The 23,396-nt window shown below is 49.4% G+C and overlaps 1 pseudogene; it reads right to left on the minus strand.

Annotated features, from left to right (window-relative positions):
* Nucleotides 1–835: 835 nt before the first annotated feature.
* LOC135889365 (zinc finger protein 420-like) lies at nucleotides 836–20,475 on the minus strand (annotated as a pseudogene).
* Between the last annotated feature and the right edge of the window lie 2,921 nt (nucleotides 20,476–23,396).

Genomic DNA, 23,396 nt, shown 5'->3' on the forward strand with positions numbered 1-23,396 from the left:
GCGACACGACCTTCAGGCTGATAGCATAAAAATGGGCTATACCTGGAACCAGCTAGAGCAAATGGCCCAGGATAAAGGACTCTGGAGATCTGTGGTTGGCGGCCCATACCCCGATTGGGGTGACGGGCATGAGTGAGTGAGAGAGTTCACTAGGTATAGATCTACCAGCTATGTGCCAAAACTCAAATGGTTCTGTTTGTTTTATCTTTCATTCAGCTTTGCAATTATTAGATCCTATTTAAAAACTGGAACTGAAATAACCAAAGCAAGTTAAGAAGACAGTGGCATCGGGCACAGGTGGGGATAAAACAATAAAGAGAAAGGACTATGCAAAAAGGAACATCCCAACTATCAGAGCCCCAGACCCCCCCCAACTGAACCCAAGCCAGCCAGGCATATCAAGCTGGGTCCCTGAAAAATCACCCAGCCCGTCCGGCTAGCAGTGTGGCTAGCATCGAATTTCTATTGGACACCACGGATCTATACAGTCCCAGTTCATGTTAATAACGTCACATTCTAACAATAACTTTGAAACAGGAGGAATGGTATTAATATGATGCTCCGTGGTTCCCGATAGGAAGGGGACACTCGAATTAGAGACCTATTTGTCCACCTCAAAACAGGGAGAACTGCAAAAGGCAAAAATGGGCCAATCAACTGGACAAACTGAGGGATAACGGTGCTGCAAACTGTCAAACAGCTTTAAAAGTTACTATGTGGGAATCAGGAAAAGTATTAAAGAAAAAAAATAATGGTAATCCTAGAGGTTTTTATGATGTTGATCTCCCTTGCAGATTCTCTGATCCCTAACGTGGTCTGAGTGCCAAGAGAAGGTATTCCCACACTCAGTGCATTCTCTGATGTTGAAAAAGACCTGATCTTTGAGTGAAGCTTTTTCCACACTCACTGTATTCATAGGCCCTCTACCCTCTGTGGATTCTCTGATGCCTAATAATGGATGATCTGTGAGTGACGTTTTCCCCCCACACACTGCATTCATAGGGTCTCACACCAGTGTGGATATTCTGATGTTCAGAAAGGACTGATTTGTGAGTGAAGTTTTTCCCACACTCACTGCATTAATAGGGCCTCTCCCCTGTGTGGATTCTCTGATGCCTAATAAGGTGTGAGCTGTGATTGAACTTTTTCCCACACTCACTGCATTCATAGGGCCTCTCCCCTGTGTGGATTCTCTGATGTTGAAAAAGACCTGATCTTTGAGTGAAGCTTTTTCCACACTCACTGCATTCATAGAGCCTCTCTCCTGTGTGAATTCTCTGATGCCTAATAAGGTGTGAGCGGTGATTGAAGTTTTTCCCACACTCACTGCATTCATAGGGCCTCTCCCCTGTGTGGATTCTCTGATGTTGAAAAAGACCTGATCTTTGAGTGAAGCTTTTTCCACACTCACTGCATTCATAGAGCCTCTCCCCTGTGTGAATTCTCTGATGCCTAATAAGGTGTGAGCTGTGATTGAAGTTTTCCCCACACTCACTGCATTCATAGGGCCAATCCCCTGTGTGGATTCTCTGATGCCTAATAAGGTGTGAGCTGTGATTGAACTTTTTCCCACACTCACTGCATTCATAGGGCCTCTCCCCTGTGTGGATTCTCTGATGTTGAAAAAGACCTGATCTTTGAGTGAAGCTTTTTCCACACACACTGCATTCATAGAGCCTCTCCCCTGTGTGAATTCTCTGATGCCTAATAAGGTGTGAGCGGTGATTAAAGTTTTTCCCACACTCACTGCATTCATAGGGCCTCTCCCCTGTGTGGATTCTCTGATGCCTAATAAGGTGTGAGCTGTGATTGAACTTTTCCCCACACTCACTGCATTCATAGGGCCTCTCCCCTGTGTGGATTCTCTGATGCCTAATAAAGTGTGAGCTGTGATTGAACTTTTCCCCACACTCACTGCATTCATAGGGCCTCTCCGCTGTGTGGATTCTCTGATGTTGAAAAAGACCTGATCTTTGAGTGAAGCTTTTTCCACACTCACTGCATTCATAGGGCCTCTCCCCTGTGTGGATTCTCTGATGCCTAATAAGGTGTGAGCTGTGATTGAACTTTTTCCCACACTCACTGCATTCATAGGGCCTCTCCCCTGTGTGGATTCTCTGATGTTGAAAAAGACCTGATCTTTGAGTGAAGCTTTTTCCACACTCACTGCATTCATAGAGCCTCTCCCCTGTGTGGATTCTCTGATGCCTAATAAGGTGTGAGATGTGATTGAACTTTTTCCCACACTCACTGCATTCATAGGGCCTCTCCCCTGTGTGGATTCTCTGATGTTGAAAAAGACCTGATCTTTGAGTGAAGCTTTTTCCACACTCACTGCATTCATAGAGCCTCTCCCCTGTGTGGATTCTCTGATGCCTAATAAGGTGTGAGATGTGATTGAACTTTTTCCCACACTCACTGCATTCATAGGGCCTCTCCCCTGTGTGGATTCTCTGATGCCTAATAAAGTGTGAGCTGTGATTGAACTTTTTCCCACACTCACTGCATTCATAGGGCCTCTCCCCTGTGTGGATTCTCTGATGTTGAAAAAGACCTGATCTTTGAGTGAACCTTTTTCCACACTCACTGCATTCATAGGGCCTCTCCCCTGTGTGGATTCTCTGATGCCTAATAAGGTGTGAGCTGTGATTGAAGTTTTCCCCACACTCACTGCATTCATAGGGCCTCTCCCCTGTGTGGATTCTCTGATGACTAATAAGGGCTGAATCGTCACGTAAGTTTTTCCCACACTCAGTGAATGTATTTTTTCTCTTTCCCCTGAGGATTTCTTGCTGTGTTGTGGTTTCCTTAAGGTCCTTCTGAGTTCCTGGACAGGAAATACATTTACCCACTTTCTCCCCTGGCTGGCTTCCTTGTTCTCGTTCTGGTCTGTGCTGAATCTCACAGGATTTTCCCAGCTCATGACTCCTGGACACATTCCTTTCCGATCTTTGCGATAATTCTCTGTGTTTATCCACTTGCTCAACATTTTCCTGATGAGAATTTTGCTCCTCAGTCTCACATATCATTGCATCACCTGCTGTGATAGAGATAGAAACTTCAACCAGGTATGAAAGGGGAAGAGCAAAATAAAACAAGTGCTGGAGAGAGGTCAAATAAAGATCAGAAACTGAACTCCCCCAAACCCTTCCCCCAAATAGGAGAGAGGAGGGGATCAACTCGGCCTTCACATCCCATCCAAATTCACAGGGGGAGAAGGGGAAGCTACTGCCTGGTGTCTGCTAGGATCTACAGGAAGTCATAAGCTATATTTACCCTGAGGATCCGACCCCTGCTAGGGACAATAATGAACTGAGAGATCTTCCAAGGGCTTTGTAGGGCATCCCAGATGTTTCCTTCAGGCACTTACAGATTCTGAGTTGGTTTAATGTTTCCTCACCTGTGCAGGGAACGCTCAGGATCTCTCTTTCCTCTGAACGCTGGAGGTCTGGGACCCATGACTCTTCCCTTTGTTCCAGCTGGGAGATCATATCAGGTTTTAAAACTGGAAATGCTGCTCAGATGAAAGAAAATAAAGGAGTTCAGTTGATTTAATAAGACTTTATCAAAAACATTCTATTAATTTAACTTCAGTGCTTAGTGTGACCTGGTGTGCCTGGGCCAGTCCATACTGAAAATGCCAAGGTCAGGTTAGGCTGAAAAAAGAGAGAGCTGATGATCTCAAAACTGGTGGTTAACACTAAAGTTAAACTCACCTACCAGTCACAAACTGTACTTCTGATCCCCCACACTACTATTGAGAAGCTGAAAAAAGAAATCACACAGCCCCCTTTATTGCATTCCACTTCTGAATCCCAATCAGCACCTAGGTACAATACAGTGAGAGGTTATTTAAAAACTCTTCTCACAAACAGTGTTCTTCTGACCCTAAAGGGTCAGCCACATTACTGGGTCACTATAGGTTTGGACCTTACCCAAAATACCTTGCTGCCAGCTAATCCTTTTGTGATGTTCTTGACAGAATCTGTAACCGTGTAAATCACTGTTGCAACCACTGTTATAGATTTGCAACAAAAATTGTACAAAGGCTGGCATTTGAGGTGTGTAGGACAAGGTTATGGTTTGCTGGTTATGATTATGCTATCTGTATGTGTGTATCGTTTTTGTAGTTAAAGTTATGAATATTGGCTCTATACTGTCTGTATTGCAAAATTATGCTGTGCTTCTGGGTGACATCCCACACGAGTTGGTATCAGCTCTGCCTAGCCTGCTTGATGAACCAAGAACTTTGCCATTACTGTATGGAATTTATTCAATTTAAACAATTCTAGCTCTTTTTCCTTTAATGAATAAACCTTTAGGTTTCACATTCTAAAGGATTGGCAACAGCGTGATTTGTGGGTAAGATCTGATTTGTATATTGACCTTTGTCTGGGGCTTGGTCCTTTGGGATCGGAAGAACCTTTTTCTTTTACTGGGGTATTGGTTTTCATAACCATTTGTCCCCATAGCGAGTGGCACTGGTGGTGATACTGGGAAACTGGAGTGTCTAAGGGAATTGCTTACATGACTTGTAGTTAGCCAGTGTGGTAAAATCGAAGTCCTCTGTGTTTGGCTGGTTTGGTTTGCCTTAGAGGTGGAAAACCCCCAGCCTTGGGCTGTAACCGCCCCGCTTGAAGCAATTTGTCCTGAATTGGCACTCTCAGTTGGGTCCCACCAGAATCAGCATTGTTACACCTTTAGCATCAAAACTAAAGGTTTATTATAAAGGAAAGATAGAAAGAAAAAGGGAGTTGTTAAATTGGAAAGCAGTCATATACATTCCAAAATCTATATATCGGGTTCCTAGCGGTATTGGTGAGTTGCTGGCTTGAAAGTCCATCTGGAACCCATCCAGAGTTTGGATGGGTCATCCAGTCCTTTGTTCAAGGCTTCAGTTGGTAGAGAAGTTGCTCCAGAGGTAGGAAGAGGGATTGAAGACAAAATGGAGATGATGCAGCTGCCCTGTATATTCCTTTTGCCATGTGGCTTGTACTTCCTGTGTCCCAAACACAAGCTTCACAGCACAGGGCATGGAAAAGCCTTGGAGTTCTCAGTACACAGGCATACCCCTGCATGTCTTCCTGACTCAATAGGCGTATCCCCTTGATCACGGGAGGGCAAACTACAGCCGCAGGCCACATCCGGCCCACAGGACGGTCCTGCCCGGCCCCTGAGCTCCCGGTCGGGGAGGCTAGCTCCCCCTCTTGCTGTTCTCCCTTCCCTGCAGCCATGCCACTGTGCAGGTAGTGCTCTGGGGGGCGCTGCGCGCTCCTGTGGGGCAGCATGTCTGGCTCCACGCAGGCCACACGGCTGCCAGACATGCTGCTCTGAGCAGCATGGTAAGAGGCCGGGGGGTTAGATAAGGGGCAGGGAGTCCCAGGGGGCAGTCAGGGTACAGGGCGGTTGGCTAGGCGTGGGAGTCCCGAGGGGTCTGTCAGGGGCTGGGTGGGTGGATAGGGGTCTGGGCATTCAGGGGACAGGGAGCATGGGGGGCTGGGTAGGGGGTGGGGTCCTGGGAGGGCAGTTAGGGTGGTTGGTCTCGGGAGGGGGCGGTCAGGGGACCAGGAGAAGGGGGGGTGGGAATTCGGAGGGGGCGGGGCAAAGCTGTTTTGGAAGCCTTCCCTACCTGGCCCTCCATACAATTTTGTAACCCCAATGTGGCCCTTGCGCTAAAAAGTTAGCCCACCCCTGCCCTTGATCCTTTCCATGGGCTCATTGTACAGCTGATGACCCTGAATGGGCCACTAAACAGCCTAGGCAGTGCTGACGCCAATATATCTGGGGGTGTCACCCAGAAACACTGCACAAGTCTAGAAATATAGATATACTCTAAATATCTATAACTCACAATAGAAAGGTGATACAAACATAGAAACAAAATTATCATACTTGGAAAATCATAACATTTTACATGGCATATCTAGCACGATTCATTGTAATTTTATCTCATCGGTATTAATAATAAAATAATAATAATATAAAGTGCCTCAATTCCATACGGTGTCACACTTCGTAAACCAGTGAATTCCCAGGACCAGCTCCCCAGGTCCTTGAAGATGCAAAACGCTCTGCTTATGAGGGACTGAAATACCCCCATATCTGCTGGGAACACACACAGTGTGTCAGTCTGTACCCCATGTTGACCCTTCAAGAAAATTATGACACATTTTGTACATAGTCTAGCTTGTGAGGTATCATTTGAAAACACAATCTACTGAATATTATCCTCCTGCTAAAATATGTGTAGCAACACTGTATGTAAAGTGATGAGATTTTACTGTATGATATTACTGTAAAAGTTACAATTCTGGGGAACACCCACAGACCAGTTCCTCAGAGACAGCAAGGCAAACAGCTGGTCAAATAGCCATTCTCTGGAGGGGGAAGGTGTGAAGAAGACATTTACATTCCTTCATAGGGACCACTGGAAGCTCCTATCTACAACAGACAGCCTGTCACCATGACTCAGCTGAGAACTGAAGTTGTTTCTAGTACAAAGGACTGAGTTATAAAAAGAGGTGAGGAAAATGCTTGAGACTCTCTCTCCCCCCCTTCCCTCTGCTCATGACAACTCCTGAAGAACTGAACTTGGGTAGCAGGGGCGGGTTAGGAGGAGTCCTGGCTGAAAGGAAAGCCAGCCTGTCTCCGCACATGGTGAGAGAAACATTAGCTTGTTAAGTTAAACATTAGTTTGTGTTTTATCTTGCATTACTTTTGTAAACAATTCTGACTTGAATGCCTCATTACTTAACTACCAAAAAAAAAGATTTTAACAATCTTGTTTTATTGTTCTATCTAACCAGTGTGTTTGGATGAAAGTGTGTTGGAAACTCCATTTGGGATAACAAGGCTGGTGCATGGCATTTTCCACTCATTAAATGACAGACTTCATATGAGCTTGCGTTGTTCAGTAGTGTGCTGGATGGTGCAAGATGAACATTTCTGGGGGAAGTCTGGGACCAGAGAATTTTCTGGGGTTCTCCTGTGGTGTACTGTAATTCGTGAGTGGCTGACTAACAGCACACAGGACTGTGTAGCTGGGAGCGAGTTACATGCTGGAGACTGTGTGTTAACTGCCCTGGAGTGGCTGTTCTCACAGTAAAGCTGTGTAAAAGGCACTCCAGCCTGGGGAACTGAAGGGACACAGCTGTTCAACAGTCCAGATTGTACTGTGGTTAATGTCACAGACACTCAGTTTCAAAGAGGTTCCTAAAACACCGAGAAACTAAATCCGTGTCCCGGAAATCGAAGTCTCCAGACAGAGGGCAAGTCTCCCTGGCACTGCTTCTTTCTCATTGTCTCTGGACCTCTGTAAGCGAGTCTTGGAGAAGCTGGGAACAGTAAGCATGGGCTGGTGGGGTTCAGTGGAGAAAGGGAACAGGAAGGGCAGGGATATTACTGAATGCGGGATCTCAGCAGTACTAGATGTCAGGATAATACATAGTGCAGCCCATTGGAAAACATAATCCCAACTATACATATAAAATGACGGGGTCTAAATTAGCTGGTTCCACTCAAGAGAGGGATCTTGGACTCACTGTGGATAGTTCTCTGAAAACATCCACTCAATGTGTAGCGGCAGTCAAAAAGCGAACAGAATGTTGGGAATCATTAAGAAAGGGATAGATAAGAAGACAGAAAATACCATATTGCCTTTATATAAATCCATGGTATGCCCATATCTCAAATACTGAATGCAGATGTGGTCGCCCCATCTCAAAGAAGATATCATGGAATTGAAAAAGGTTTAGAAAAGGGCAAAAAAATGATTAGGTGTATGGAACAGCTTCTGTATGAGGAGAGATTAAAAAGACTGGGACTTTTCAGCTTCGAAAAGAGACAAAGTGGGGAGAGGAGAGAGGTCTATAAAATCATGACTGGCATGGAGAAAGTAAATAAGGAATTTATTTACTCCTTCTCATAACACAAGGACTAGGAATCACCAAAAAAAAAAAAAAAAGTATAGGCAGCACGTATAAAACAAACAAAAGGAAGTGTTTCTTCACACAACGCACAGTCAACCTATGGAACTCTTTGCCAGAGGAGGTTGTGAAGGCCAAGACTATGACAGGGTTCTAAAAACGAACATGATGAATTCATGGAGGATAGGTCTATCAATGGCCATTAGCCAGGATGGGCAGGGAAGATATCTGTAGCCTCTTCTTGGTAGAAGCTGGCAAAGCATGACAGGTGATGGATCATCTGATGATTACCTGTTGTGTTCATTTCCTCTGGAGCACCTGGCATTGGCCACGGTCTGAAGACAGTATAAAGGGCTGGATGGACCTTTGGACAGACCCAGTGTGCCTGTTTTTATGTACTAGGGAATCGAGTGAGTCCAGTGTAATGGGAGGGAGTAGGAAAATCCCTGGGTGTGGAGAACACTGGGAAATTAGAAGCTATAATTCAGGAGCAACAGATTCTAATTAGCCTGGAAAAGCAGAATGTGAAAAATAAGAATCGGGGTCTTGTGACTTCAGGAATGAGGGACTCAAAAATCCAAGGAGCCTGCAGTGAAGAGAGATTGTGGCTATTTCACATGGTGATGGGGGAGCAAGACTCTCCATGTCTCAAGAAGTTTCATTACCAACCTAAGCCATTTTCACATGCTGGGGTGCAATCCAGATCAGTGAGGAGTTGTATCGTCTGTAATCCTGGGTGAGATTCAATGTTCTGCTGCTGGAGCTCCCTTGTCTGGATACTCCCAGCCAGCATTCAAGGACACACTGAGTGTCTGTGTAATAAGTAACCCTGGACCAGCAGCTCTAACTCTAGCAACCTGTTTGCTACCCCCCAAGCACATTCTGGTCTGGGTGGAGTAGGTTCAGTGTTTGAGAGAAGGTCCGGGGTAGGAAGCTTCTGTTCGTTAGGCTGGACCTAACCCCCCAGTTTTACTTGAGCAAACAGGAGATATTTGACTCTGTGCAATACTGCTCCTGTGCTCTGTTCCCAAAGTGTTCTGCAGCAGGGGAGGGGCTCTGGCAGTGTGTGTGTCACTGGCATATTGGGGTGATGCTGAAAGGACAGAGTAGAGGTGGTATTGTGGAGGTGGCATGAACCTTAACTCTTCATTTCCCCTTCCAAGAACTGAGGGGACGGGAATCCTTACCCAGCGAGGTCACATTCTCATAGTTCTCCTGCATGACGTCCCTGTAGAGAGCTCTCTGAGCGGGGTCCAGCAGAGCCCACTCTTCCCTGGTGAAATACACAGACACCTCCTCAAAGGTCACCGGCCCCTGAAAGAGCAAGAGTCCCACACTCAGTACCTGCTGTCCCATTCACACTCCAAACCAAATGGAAGCTCTGGTAGAACGCAGTCAACAGAGTCCCACCCCCAGCCCGCTCAGAGCATCCTGGAAACACCAGGTTAAGGGGATGAAGAGAGAGCCCCTTGTCTCTCCCAGCAGATCCATCACACCCCTACTAGCCACAGACTGATACAGGAGATGGAGCCCCTAGCAGGGTGCAGGGAGAGTTCCGTGGAAGGAAGCTCAACACGCTCCTCATTGTGAGAAGCTGCATTATTTTAGCCCCATGAAGGTGGGTTATTTTCTGTTGAACAAATTAGAGCATTTCCACCTCCTAACCTCATGGGTCTGTTCCTAGAATCTAGGCCACTTATTAAACAACGCCCAGCAGGTTTGCCACACCCTGTCCTCTTCCCTTTCCCACCCTGTGAATTTCCTGCCCAGCTCCAACCTCAAACCAGACTGTGCAAATCTTCCCATCTCTGGTATATTTGGTGTCCCTCTCCCTCCAGTAAGAACCCACCAGCAACCCCCCAATAATCCCTACCTGAACTTGCTCCACTGCAGCCATTTTTATCCCCTGTCCCATGGGAGGATGGGATGAGCTGGAGCTAAACAGGGACGTCATTCTGCAGCCTGGGAGGGTGAGAAGGGTAATTGTGGGGGTTTCAGAACAGACTTTAGTTCATTTCACATGATCCTCCCAGGCCCTTTCCCTGCAGACAGACATCCTAGAGTCTGCCATGCTGGGAAAATGCTTGATCTCTTTATTACAGTGTAGACCTGGCCCCTACTGCCAGGCTAAGCCAACAGAGAGATTTTTAACCTCCCTTCTCCCTCCCCCCATCCCATAACAAAGTCTTTGAACACAATGCTAGAAAAGAGCAGAACCAAAGGAGTCACTGTGGGGGATTCTCTTGGACACTGACCCCACAGCAGCAGAAATATGGAGTGAGAAACTGGCTTTTCCTCTGTCTGATCCTTATTTTGTTCACTGGAAAGTGATTGTGCCCAGGGATCATAGATGCATAGAATATCAGGGTTGGAGGGACCTCAGGAGGTCTCCTAGTCCAACCCCCTGCTCAAAACAGGGCCAATCCCCAATTTTTCCCCTAATTGACCCCCTGAAGGATTGAACCCACAATCCTGGATTTAGGAGGCCCATGCTCAAAGCACTGAGCTATCCCTCCCCCCCATGCTACAATACATGTGTCTGGGTGGATTACAGAGCTGGAAATCTCTCTCCCTCCACTGATTTCTATCACTGCCCCTTTCAGTCTCTCCTTCCCCTGTCCTCTCTCCCTGCCTCTCTGGCTGCGAAAGTCCCATTCCTTGGTTATTTGCTCTCCCATGGCTGAATTGTCTCCTGGCAATTGCTAATGAGAGGAGAAATGAGGGGGGCTGTTTGTTCAGTCACTTTCATGCCAGTCCCCAGCACTTTCCCTGATAAGAGGGAATTTTATATTGCTAGTTGGAAAAGGGGACTGTTTGACTGGATTTTATACCACTGTCCAATACATAAACAGAAAGTGATAGTTCCCTCCCCCCACCACCATGCACATGGGCAGCAGGGAGCCCTTTGAGGAGCTGCTTGAAGAGGGTAAGGGAGAGGGAGGGGGAGCTGGAAGGGTCCCTGGCTGAGGGAAGGGGCAGCAGTCGGGGATGGGCAGGTGATTGCTGGGGGCAACTGTGTTGGTAATTAGGGGGCAACAAGTGGGATTAGGAAACCGGGGTCTGGGCAGTCTCCATGGGGGACAGGTGCTCCTCCCTTCCCTGCCCTGGCAGAGAACGGGAATCTCATCCCATCCCCACTCCAGGGGCAGCCATGTTTTGGGGAATGACTCAGGGCAGCAATTTCCCACCTAAACAAGGACAAATCGCTGCAGATAAAATGGGTGGGAAAATCCCCCACATCAGAGAGATTTTAAATTGACATTTGAGACTCATGGAGAGAACAGGGGGAAATCAGGAGACATGAGAGAGCTGATCATTTGAGGGGAAAGGGGGAAATCTCCCCAGATTTTATTGTCAGGTGTGAGATACCGAGAGAGAAAAGGGGAAGAACTGGAGAGAATTTGTATCAGGGCGTGAGAGGCAAGAGGCACAAACCGGGAAAGGATCCAATTAACTCACATCCGTCCCTTCCCCTGCCCCCCACTTCTCCCCGGGGAATTTCCTGGCTGCACAGAGACAGTTCAACCCTCCCCCCCGGGGTCTCTCACTCACCAGGGGGTTTATCTCTGTCTGAGGGGTTGGAGCAAATGCGGTTGTATTTTAGAGCTTGGCTGTAGACAATGGATCGAATGGTGTGTCCTGGATGAAAGCTGGAGGCATGTAGGTAAGTATAGCGGTCAGTAGGTTTTCGGTATAGGGTGGCGTTTATGTGACCATCGTTTATGAGCCCAGTAGTGTCCAGGAAGTGGATCTCTTGTGTGGACTGGTCCAGGCTGAGGTTGATGGTGGGATGGAAATTGTTGAAATTATGGTGGAATTCCTCAAGGGCTTCTTTTCCATGGGTCCAGATGATGAAGATGTCATCAATGTAGCATAAGCAGAGTAGGGGCGTAAGGGGACGAGAGCTAAGGAAGCGTTGTTCTAAGTCAGCCATGAAAATGTTGGCATACTGTGGGGCCATGCGGGTGCCCATAGCAGTGCCGCTGACTTGAACGTATATATTGTCTCCAAATGTGAAATAGTTGTGGGTGAGGACATGCCTCCAGCTTCCATCGAGGACACACCACTCGATCCATTGTCTACAGCCAAGCTCTAAAATACAACCGCATTTGCTCCAATCCCTCAGACAGAGACAAACACCTACAAGATCTCTATCAAGCATTCTTAAAACTACAATATCCACCTGCTAAAGTGAAAACACAGATTGACAGAGCCAGAAGAGTACCCAGAAGTCACCTACTACAGGACAGGCCCAACCAAGAAAATAACAGGATGCCACTAGCCGTCAGTTTCAGCCCCCAACTAAAACCTCTCCAGCGCATCATCAAAGATTTACAACCTATCCTGAAAGACAATCCCTCACTCTCACAGATCTTGGGAGACAGACCAGTCCTCGCTTACAGACAGCCCCCTAACCTGAAGCAAATACTCACCAGCAACCACACACCACACAACAAAAACACTAATCCAGGAACCTATCCTTGCAACAAAGCCCGATGCCAACTCTGTCCACATATCTATTCAAGTGACACCATCACTGGACCTAATCACATCAGCCACGCCATCAGGGGCTCTTTCACCTGCACATCTACCAATGTGATATATGCCATCATGTGCCAGCAATGCCCCTCTGCCATGTACATTGGCCAAACCGGACAGTCTCTACGCAAAAGAATAAACGGACACAAATCTGACATCAGGAATCATAACACTCAAAAAACAGTAGGGGAACACTTCAACCTCTCTGGCCACTCAGTAACAGACCTGAAGGTTGCAATTTTGCAACAGAAAGACTTCAAAAACAGACTCCAACGAGAAACTGCTGAGCTGGAATTGATCTGCAAATTAGATACAATTAACTCTGGCTTGAATAGCGACTGGGAATGGCTGAGTCATTACACTACTTGAATCTATTTCCTGATGATAACTATCCTTAATCTCTTGTCAACTGTCTGTAATTGACCATCTTGATTATCACCACAAACGTTTTTTTTCCTGCTGATAATAGGTCATCGTAATTAATTAGCCCCTTAGAGCTGGTATGGCATCTTCTTTGTGTATGTGTATATATATATATACACACACACACACACACATACACACACACACACACACTCTTATTACATGTTCCATTCTATGCATCCAATGAAGTGGGCTGTAGCCCACAAAAGCTTATGCCCAAATAAATTTATTAGTCTCTAAGGTGCCACAAGTACCCCTGTTCTTTTTACGGATACAGACTAACATGGCTGCTACTCTGAAACCTGTCTCTATAATCCCAACTATGCATATAAAATGATGGGGTCTAAATTAGCTGGTTCCACTCAAGAGAGGGATCTTGGACTCACTGTGGATAGTTCTTAGAAAACATCCACTCAATGTGTAGAGGCAGTCAAAAAGCGAACAGAATGTTGGGAATCATTAAGAAAGGGATAGATAAGAAGACAGAAAATATCATATTGCCTCTATATGAATCCATTGTATGCCCATATCTCAAATACTGCATGCAGATGTGGTCACCCCATCTCAAAGAAGATATAATGGAATTGAAAAGGGTTTAGAAAAGGGCAAAAAAAATGAGTACGGATATGGAACAGCTTCTGTATGAGGAGAGATTAAAAAAACTGGGGGTATGTCTACACTACAAGAGTAGTTCGATTTCACTTAAATCGAATATGTGGAATCGATATTACAAAGTCGAACGTGTGTGTCCACACTAAGGACAGTAATTCGACTTTGTGAGTCCACACTAACGGGGCAAGCGTCAACATTGGAAGCGGTGCACTGTGGGCAGCTATCCCACAGTTCCCGCAGTCCCCGCTGCCCATTGGAATTCTGGGTCGAGCCCCAAATGCCTTCTGGGTAAAAAAATGTGTCGAGGGTGCTTTTGGGTACCTGTCGTCATCCGTCCGTCACTCCCGCCCTCCCTCCCTCCCTCCCTCCCTGAAAGCGCCGGCGGGAAATCAGTTTGCGCACTTTTCTGATCAGTGACAGCGCGGACGCCACAGCAGTGCGAGCATGGATCCCGCTGCGACCATCGCTGCAGTTGTGGCCGTTCTCAACGCCTCGCAGCTTCTCATCCACCTTTACCAGAGGCAGATGCAGAGAAATCAGGAGAGGAGGCTACGGCACCACCGTGAGGGCCTGAAGTCGGAGGGTAGCTCAGAGCTCTCAGAAACCACGAGACCCTGCGCCCAGGACATCACGGTGGCAATGGGTCTTGTGGATATTGTGGAACGGCGATTCTGGGCCCTGGAAACAAGCACGGACTGGTGGGACCGCATAGTGCTTCAGGTCTGGGATGAATCCCAGTGGCTGCGAAACTTTCGCATGCGGAAGGGGACTTTCCTCGAACTTTGTGAGTTGCTGTCCCCTGCCCTGAAGCGCAAGGACACCCGGATGCGAGCAGCCCTGACTGTCCAGAAGCGAGTGGCCATAGCCCTCTGGAAGCTTGCAACGCCAGACAGCTACCGGTCAGTCGCGAACCACTTTGGTGTGGGCAAGTCTACCGTGGGGGTTGTTGTCATGCAAGTAGCCAAGGCAATCGTGAAGGTACTGCTGTCAAAGGTAGTGACCCTGGGAAACGTGGAGCTCATCATAGATGGCTTTGCCGCGATGGGATTCCCAAACTGCGGTGGGGCTATAGATGGGACTCACATCCCTATCCTGGGACCGGACCACCAGGCCAGCCAGTACATTAACAGAAAGGGCTACTTTTCAATGGTGCTGCAAGCACTGGTGGACCACAGGGGACGTTTTACAAACATCAACGTCGGATGGCCGGGCAAGGTTCATGACGCTCGCGTGTTCAGGAACTCTGGTCTGTTTAGACGGCTGCAGGAAGGTCTTTACTTCCCGGAGCACAAAATAAGTCTTGGGGATGTGGAGATGCCTACAGTGATCCTCGGGGACCCTGCATACCCGCTAATGCCCTGGCTCATGAAGCCCTATACTGGCGCCCTGGACTCAGAAAAAGAACTTTTCAACTACCGTTTGAGCAAGTGCAGAATGGTGGTGGAGTGTGCCTTTGGCCGTCTCAAGGGGAGATGGAGAAGCTTACTGACTCGCTGTGATCTCAGCGAAACCAATATCCCCATCGTGATAGCTGCTTGCTGTGTGCTCCACAATCTGTGTGAGAGCAAGGGGGAGACCTTTATTGCAGGGTGGGAGGTTGAGGCAAATAGCCTGGCTGCTGATTACGCCCAGCCAGACAGCCGGGCGATTAGAAGATCCCAGCGGGACGCGCTGTGCATCAGGGAGGCTTTGAAAGCTAGGTTCCTGACTGAGCAGGGTATCCAGTGACTGTTTAGTTTGTGGACACAGATGCTGAACCTGCCCCCGTTTCTTTACCCAGTTAATATTGACTATCCTTCCAAGTTACATACCCCCTTCACCACCTTCCCAACAAATAAAATCTGTTCCGTTTTGTTAATGAACAACGTTGTCTTTATTACTGTTTTCGCGGGAATGTTTTAAACCGGGGACGCAGACTGTGGCGGGGGGCGGGTTTAGTGTTCTGATGCAAATGATGCTTCTAAACTCCGGGAATGACAGGCTCCGCAGTGGTGGATTGGTTGTTTCAACGGAGCCTGCCAGCAGTCCTGGCCGGGACTGCGTGTATGTGTCGGCCAAGTGACTTTCTGGCAGGAGGCGGAGGGTTACAGACCCCCTGCTGCGTGGCTCTGTGATCCAGGATAAGGACCGCGGCATAAGATCTCTAACTGCCCTCCCCCGCCACAAAGTCACAGATGAACCCCCCCGCCCCCCAGAACATGAAAACCACCTCCCAGACTGACCAGGGTAACTGGTGACTGCACTGTGTATGTGTCCTGATGCTGGACCTGCCCCCGCCTCTGTAGCCTGCTAAAGGTGACTGTCCTGTCCAATTACCAAACCCCTTCCCCCCCTTCAGACAGAATCTCCTCTAAAAGAAAATCTTGGAAACAGTACTTAACAGAAACAAATATTTTATTATGAACCGCACATGAAAAGGGGGGGGGAAAACTTGGACGGGGGCTTGTGTGAGATGGGTAGGAAAGGACTTTTCAAACTTTGGGGAACGAGAGCCTTCTAGTGCTACAGCAGTCTGCAGGGGTTGACTGAAAGTATTAATGGCCCTTGCCGCCCCTCCTTCTTTGGACTTTGGGTGAGGGGGGTGTGGGACTTTGTGGCGGGGGAGGGCGGTTAGAGATAGACTGCAGCGGGGCTCTGTCCTCCTGCCTCCGGTCTTGCAGAACATCCACAAGGCGCCGGAGCGTGTCCGTTTGCTCCCTCATTAGTCCAAGCAGGGTTTGAGTAGCCTGCTGGTCTTCCTGACACCACCTCTTCTCCCGTTCCATGACTGCTCGGTGCATTTCTGACAAGTTCTCCCTCCACTGTGTCTGCTGGGCTGCCTGGGCTCGTGAGCAGTCCATTAGTTCATAGAACATGTCCTCACGCGTCTTCTTCTTCCTCCTCCTAATCTGCGCTAGCCTCTGGGAGTGTGATGCCAGGCTGGGTTGGGAGACAGTCGCAGATGTGTCTGTGGGAATGGGAAAAAGGGAGTGAATTCCTGAGACAGATAAATGAAGTTGTTAACAAAGAACATAGTCTTTCTCTGTGAACAACACCATGCACTGCACCTTTCACATGTGCACTCAGGACAAGGTCGAATTTTCGGCCCTCGCCTTCAGTGCCTGGGGTCTTGCACTTGCGATCCGAGAAGCGTGGCAGGACACCTCAACTTTTGTAGCAGGAAAACATGGTAAGCCGTAGACTTGTGGCAGCTTAAAACTTTAATAGTAGCACTGGGCTCCTTTCGCATTGAAAGCAATGCCACTCTCTGCTGGCAGCAATCAGGGAAGCATGAGCTCTGCCCCTGTCCCACCACCTCGCGGCTGTCCCAGGGAAAGATCCCTGTATGCTGCCCCTCTGCCGCCTCCACCGCGTGGCTGTAAAGCAGTCCCAATACTAACATTCCCCTCCCTAATTCAAAGCAGGGCGTCATGTGCGACATCACGCTGATGAGGATCTCGGAGAGCGACAGGGGACGGATGCTTCGGGAGAGCATGCAGAAACCAGGGCCGTATGCCGCCATGCTCTGCCGTGCTATGATCCCAGACTACTTGATAGAGTCATGGCGTGGGAACGTGTCGTACCATGGTGGACCTAACAAGATCGCCCTGCCAAGGAACCTGATGCACAGGCTTGAGCAGTACCTCCAGGAGAGCTATGCTGAGCTCTCCCATGAGGACTTTGTGTCAATTCCCGGACATATAGACCGTATTTTGGTGTAGCTGTACTGGAAGGGACTACAGAGTGGAGCATCCTGTGGTTGCCTAATCATGAAAATCCGGACATTATTTGATTTTTTTTACATAGTTGGGACTAAATAGTTGCCTAAGGCCAAGAAATCATGAACACCCAATTGTTGATATTATTAATATTCCTGTTGTGTTATAAATAAAAGTTTATATGTTTAAGTGAATGAATGAAAACCCCATTGTTAACAATATAAATATTACAGTTATGTTAAAAATAAATGTTTAGATGTTGAAAGCACTTACTGCTTGATCCTTCCCCTGATTCGGTGTCCGGGGTAACGGATGGGGACGGTTGGTAGGGGATCTCGGTAAGGGTGATGAAGAGCTCCTGGTTGTCGGGGAAATCAGCGGTGCCAGCGCTGTCGACTGCCTCGTCCTCCTCATCTCCTTCCTCATCTTCCCCGTCCGCTAACATTTCCGACGAGGAACCGGCCGTGGACAATATCCCATCCTCAGAGTCCACGGTCAGTGGTGGGGTAGTGGTGGCGGCCGCACCTAGGATGGAATGCAGTGCCTCGTAGAAACGGGATGTGTGGGGCTGGGATCCGGAGCGTCCGTTTGCCTCTTTGGTTTTTTGGTAGCCTTGTCTCAGCTCCTTGATTTTCACGCGGCACTGCGTTGCATCCCGGCTGTATCCTCTCTCTGCCATGGCTTTAGAGATCTTCTCGTAGATCTTTGCATTCCTTCTTTTGGAGCGCAGCTCGGAAAGCACGGACTCATCGCCCCACACAGCGATGAGATCCAAGACTTCCCGATCAGTCCATGCTGGGGCCCTCTTTCTATTAGATTGCACGGCCATCTCTGCTGGAGAGCTCTGCATCGTTGCCAGTGCTGCTGAGCTCGCCACGCTGTCCAAACAGGAAATGAGATTCAAACTGCCCAGACAGGAAAAGGAATTCAAATTTTCCCGGGGCTTTTCCTGTGTGGCTGGTCAGAGCATCCGAGCTCGAACTGCTGTCCAGAGCGTCAACAGAGTGGTGCACTGTGGGATAGCTCCCGGAGCTATTACCGTCGATTTCCATCCACACCTAGCCTAATTCGATATTGCCATTTCGAATTTAGCGCTACTCCTCTCGTTGGGGAGGAGTACAGAAGTCGAATTTAAGAGAGCTCTATGTCGAACTAAATAGCTTCGTGGTGTGGACGGGTGCAGGGTTAATTCAATGTAACGGCGCTAAATTCGACATAAACTCCTAGTGTAGACCAGGCCTGGGACTTTTCAGCTTGGAAAAGAGATGAAGGGGGGGAGAGGAGAGAGGTCTATAAAATCATGACTGACGTGGAGAAAGTAAATAAGGAAGTTATTTACTTCTTCTCATAACACAAGGACTAGGAATCACCAAAAAAAAAAAAAAATAATAATGTATAGGCAGCACGTATAAAACAAACAAAAGGAAGTGTTTCTTCACACAACGCACAGTCAACCTGTGGAACTCTTTGCCAGAGGAGGTTGTGAAGGCCAAGACTATAACAGGGTTCTAAAAAAGAACATGATGAATTCATGGAGGATAGGTCCATCAACGGCCATTAGCCAGGAAGGGCAGGGAAGATGTCTGTAGCCTCTTCTTGCTAGAAGCTGGCAAAGCATGACAGGTGATGGATCATTTGATGATTACCTGTTGTGTTCATTCCCTCTGGAGCACCTGGCATTGGCCACGGTCTGAAGACCGTATACAGGGCTGGATGGACCTTTGGACAGACCCAGTGTGCCTGTTTTTATGTACTAGGGAATCGAGTGAGTCCAGTGTAATGGGAGGGAGTAGGAAAATCCCTGGGTGTGGAGAACACTGGGAAATTAGAAGCTATAATTCAGGGGCAACAGACTCTAATTAATCTGGAAAAGCAGAATGTGAAAAATAAGAATCGGGGTCTTGTGACTTCGGGAATGAGGGACTCAAAAATCCAAGGAGCCTGCAGAGAAGAGAGATTGTGGCTATTTCACATGGTGATGGGGGAGCAAGACTCTCCATGTCTCAAGAAGTTTCATTACCAACCTAAACCATTTTCACATGCTGGTGTGAAATGCAGAGCAGTGAGGAGTTGTGTCGTCTGTAATCCTGGGTGAGATTCAATGTTCTGCTGCTGGAGCTCCCTTGTCTGGATACTCCCAGCAAGCATTCAAGGACACACTGAGTGTCTGTGTGATGATTAACCCTGGACCAGCAGCTCTGACTCTAGCAACTTGTTTGCTACACCCCAAGCACATTCTGGTTTGGGTGGAGTAGGCTCAGGGTTTGAGAGAAGGGCAGGGGTAGGAAGCTTCTGTTCGTTATGCTGGACCTAACCCCCCGTTTGACTTGAGCAAAGAGATATTTGACACTGTGTGATACTGCTTCTGTGCTCTGTTCCCAAAGTGCTCTGCAGCAGGGGAGGGTCTCTGGCAGTGTGTGTGTCACTGGCATATTGGGGTGATGCTGAAAGAGGACAGAGTAGAGGTGGTATTGTGGAGGTGGCATGAACCTTAACTCTTCATTTCCCCTTCCAAGAACTGAGGGGACAGGAGTCCTTACCCAGCGAGGTCACATTCTCATAGTTCTCTTGCATGACGTCCCTGTAGAGAGCTCTCTGAGCGGGGTCCAGCAGAGCCCACTCTTCCCCAGTGAAATACACAGACACCTCCTCAAAGGTCACCAGCCCCTGAAATAGCAAGAGTCCAACACTCAGTACCTGCTGCCCCACTCACACTCCAAACCAAATGGAAGCTCTGGTAGATCGCAGTCAACAGAGTCCCACCCCCAGCCTGCTCAGAGCATCCTGGAAACACCAGGTTAAGGGGATGAAGAGAGAGCCCCTTGTCTCTCCCAGCAGATCCATCACACAGCTACTAGCCACAGACTGATACAGGGGATGGAGCCCGTAGCAGGGTCCAGTGAGAGTTCGGTGGAAGGAAGCCCAACACCCTCCTCATTGTGAGAAGCTGCATTATTTTAGCCCCATGAAGGTGGGTTATTTTCTGTTGAACAAATCAGAGCATTTCCACCTCCTAACCTCATGGGTCTGTTCCTAGAATCTAGGCCACTTATTAAACAACTCCCAGCAGGTTTGCCACACCCTGTCCTCCTCCCTCTCCCACCCTGTGAATTTCCTGCCCCGCTCCAACCTCCAAACCAGACTGTGCAAACCTTCCCATCTCTGGTGTATTTGGTGTCCCTCTCCCTCCAGTAGGAACCCACCAGCAACCCCCCAATAATCCCTACCTGAACTTGCTCCACTGCAGCCATTTTTATCCCCTGTCCCATGGGAGGATGGGATGAGCTGGAGCGAAGCAGGGATGTCATTCTGCAGCCTGGGAGGTGAGAAGGGTAATTGTGGGGGTTTCAGAACAGACTTTAGTTCATTTCACATCACGATCCTCCCAGGCCCTTTCCCTGCAGACAGACATCCTAGAGTCTGCCATGCTGGGAAAATGCTTGATCTCTTTATTACAGTGTAGACCTGGCCCCTACTGCCAGGCTAAGCCAACAGAGAGATTTTTAATCTCCCTTCTCCCTCCCCCCATCCCATAACAAAGTCTCTGAACACAATGCTAGAAAAGAGCAGAACCAAAGGAGTCACTGTGGGGGATTCTCTTGGACACTGACCCCACAGCAGCAGAAATATGGAGTGAGAAACTGGCTTTTCCTCTGTCTGATCCTTATTTTGTTCACTGGAAAGTGATTGTGCCCAGGGATCATAGATGCATAGAATATCAGGGTTGGAGGGACCTCAGGAGGTCTCCTAGTCCAACCCCCTGCTCAAAACAGGGCCAATCCCCAATTTTCCCCCTAATTGGCCCCCTGAAGGATTGAACCCACAATCCTGGATTTAGGAGGCCCATGCTCAAAGCACTGAGCTATCCCTCCCCCCCATGCTACAATACATGTGTCTGGGTGGATTACAGAGCTGGAAATCTCTCTCCCTCCACTGATTTCTATCACTGCCCCTTTCAGTCTCTCCTTCCCCTGTCCTCTCTCCCTGCCTCTCTGGCTGCGAAAGTCCCATTCCTTGGTTATTTGCTCTCCCATGGCTGAATTGTCTCCTGGCAATTGCTAATGAGAGGAGAAATGAGGGGGGCTGTTTGTTCAGTCACTTTCATGCCAGTCCCCAGCACTTTCCCTGATAAGAGGGAATTTTATATTGCTAGTTGGAAAAGGGGACTGTTTGACTGGATTTTATACCACTGTCCAATACATAAACAGAAAGTGACAGTTCCCCGCCTCCCCCCCACCCCCTGCCACCATGCACATGGGCAGCAGGGAGCCCTTTGAGGAGCTGCTTTAAGAGGGTAAGGGAGAGGGAGGGGGAGCTGGAAGGGTCCCTGGGTGAGGGAAGGGGCAGCAGTCGGGGATGGGCAGGTGATTGCTGGGGGCAAGTGTGTTGGTAATTAGGGGGCAACAAGTGGGATTAGGAAACCAGGGTCTGGGCAGTCTCCATGGGGGACAGGTGCTCCTCCCTTCCCCGCCCTGGCAGAGAACGGGAATCTCATCCCATCCCCACTCCAGGGGCAGCCATGTTTTGGGGAATGACTCAGGGCAGCAATTTCCCACCTAGACAAGGACAAATCACTGCAGATAAAATGGGTGGGAAAATCCCCCTCATTAGAAAAGATTTTAAATTGACATTTGAGAATTATGGAGAGACCGGGGGGAAGTCAGGGGAGACCAGAGAGCTGATCATTTGAGGGGAAAGGGGGGAATCTCCCCGGATTTTATAGCCACGTGTGAGATACTGAGAGAGGAAAGGGGAAGAACTGGAGAGAAGCTGTATGTGGGGGAGGAGGCAAGTGGCACAAACAGGGACAGGATCCAATTAACCCCCCCCCCCCCCCCTTCCCCAGTCCGCCTCTTCTCCCTCAGGGATTTTCTGGCTGCACAGAGACAGTTCAACCCCCCCCCCCCCCGACCTTCCCCCCCCGCAACTCCGGCTTCTCCCCTCCCTGCCCGACACCCCCTCCCCCCACCAGGGACCCCCCGCCGGGGCCCAGTCTCTGCCCCCCCGAATCCGAGCGGGGCCGGGGGCAGATCCTGCTGCAGCTCCACTGGGGCTGAGGCAGCTCCGAGGCTTCTCCCAGGTTCCCCGGGGCGGAGAGTCACTTTCCTGCCCCTCCCCCGGGCACGGAGGAGTTAATGCTCAGCCCAGCCCCCCGGGTCACACAGAGGCAGTAACAGCGCTGTTCTCCCGCCCCGACGGGGACTCGTATGGAGCATGCGCAATTTCAGCTTACCTGAGCTGGAGAGAGCGGCAGCACTCCCCGGTGCAGTCTGGGAGATGTAGTTCCTGCCTCTCCGGGGAGCGGAAGTGACGTTGAGCGGGTGGAGGACAAGCCGGGCTCCGAACGCGCGCTTGGCTCGTGCGGGGCCGTTGGAGCCTCTCCCGGGCCGGAGAAGAGTTTTGTGTCTCCCGGCTCTGGGCATGCGCAGATGGGGGGGGGGAGGGAGAGTCCCGCATGCGCAGAGGCAGCGCTCACCCGCTGTTGCTCCCTGGCGCTGCAGGTAGGGAAAGAAGGACTGCTTGGATGGGGGCGGGGGGAGAAAGTTACCAGAGGGAGTCAGAAGAAGTTGGGCAGCAGAGGCTCAGGGAAATTGAGGGGAATCCCTGGGTGTCCCAGTGTTGGCCAGGGTTTGTACAGCACCTAGCGCAATATGGGTCCGATCTCAGTCATGGACATAGCCGGGGGTCCTGGGGGGAGGGGACCAGCCCCCACTGGGGTCCCTGCGTGGGGCCCGGCGGGGGCTGCCGGGCGGGGGGGGGGGACCTGGGAAAGGGGCGGATGGAAAATGTCTGTGCAGCCCGGACATGGCCGGGGGGGGGGGGGGGAGAGCAGGTGACCCCCGAGGAGCGGGGAGAGAAAGGGGGGGGCTGAGATCCCCTCGGATTTACCGCTGCCCCCTCCCGTGGGGACCCCCCCATCCTCTCCAGTCCTGCCCCCTTTCTCTCTAGAGAGCCACATCCAGGGTGACCCCCCCCCTTCCCTCAAATCCCTGAGAAGTTCCCTGTTCTCCTTCCCCGATTGTGCCCCATTTTCTCTCCATTTCACCAGTGGCCAGTTCCAATCTCAGGTTTCGGGTGTTTCCCCCCATTTTTACCTGCAGTGATTTGTCCTTGTTCAGGTGGGAAATTGTTCCCCTGAGGGATTTCTGAACTGGGAAGAGGGTGAATGGGCAGAGGCTGGGAGAGCCCTGAGACAGGG

The sequence above is a fragment of the Emys orbicularis genome, chromosome 15 (genome assembly GCF_028017835.1).
Source record: "Emys orbicularis isolate rEmyOrb1 chromosome 15, rEmyOrb1.hap1, whole genome shotgun sequence".
In the NCBI taxonomy this organism is placed as follows: Eukaryota; Metazoa; Chordata; order Testudines; family Emydidae; genus Emys; species Emys orbicularis.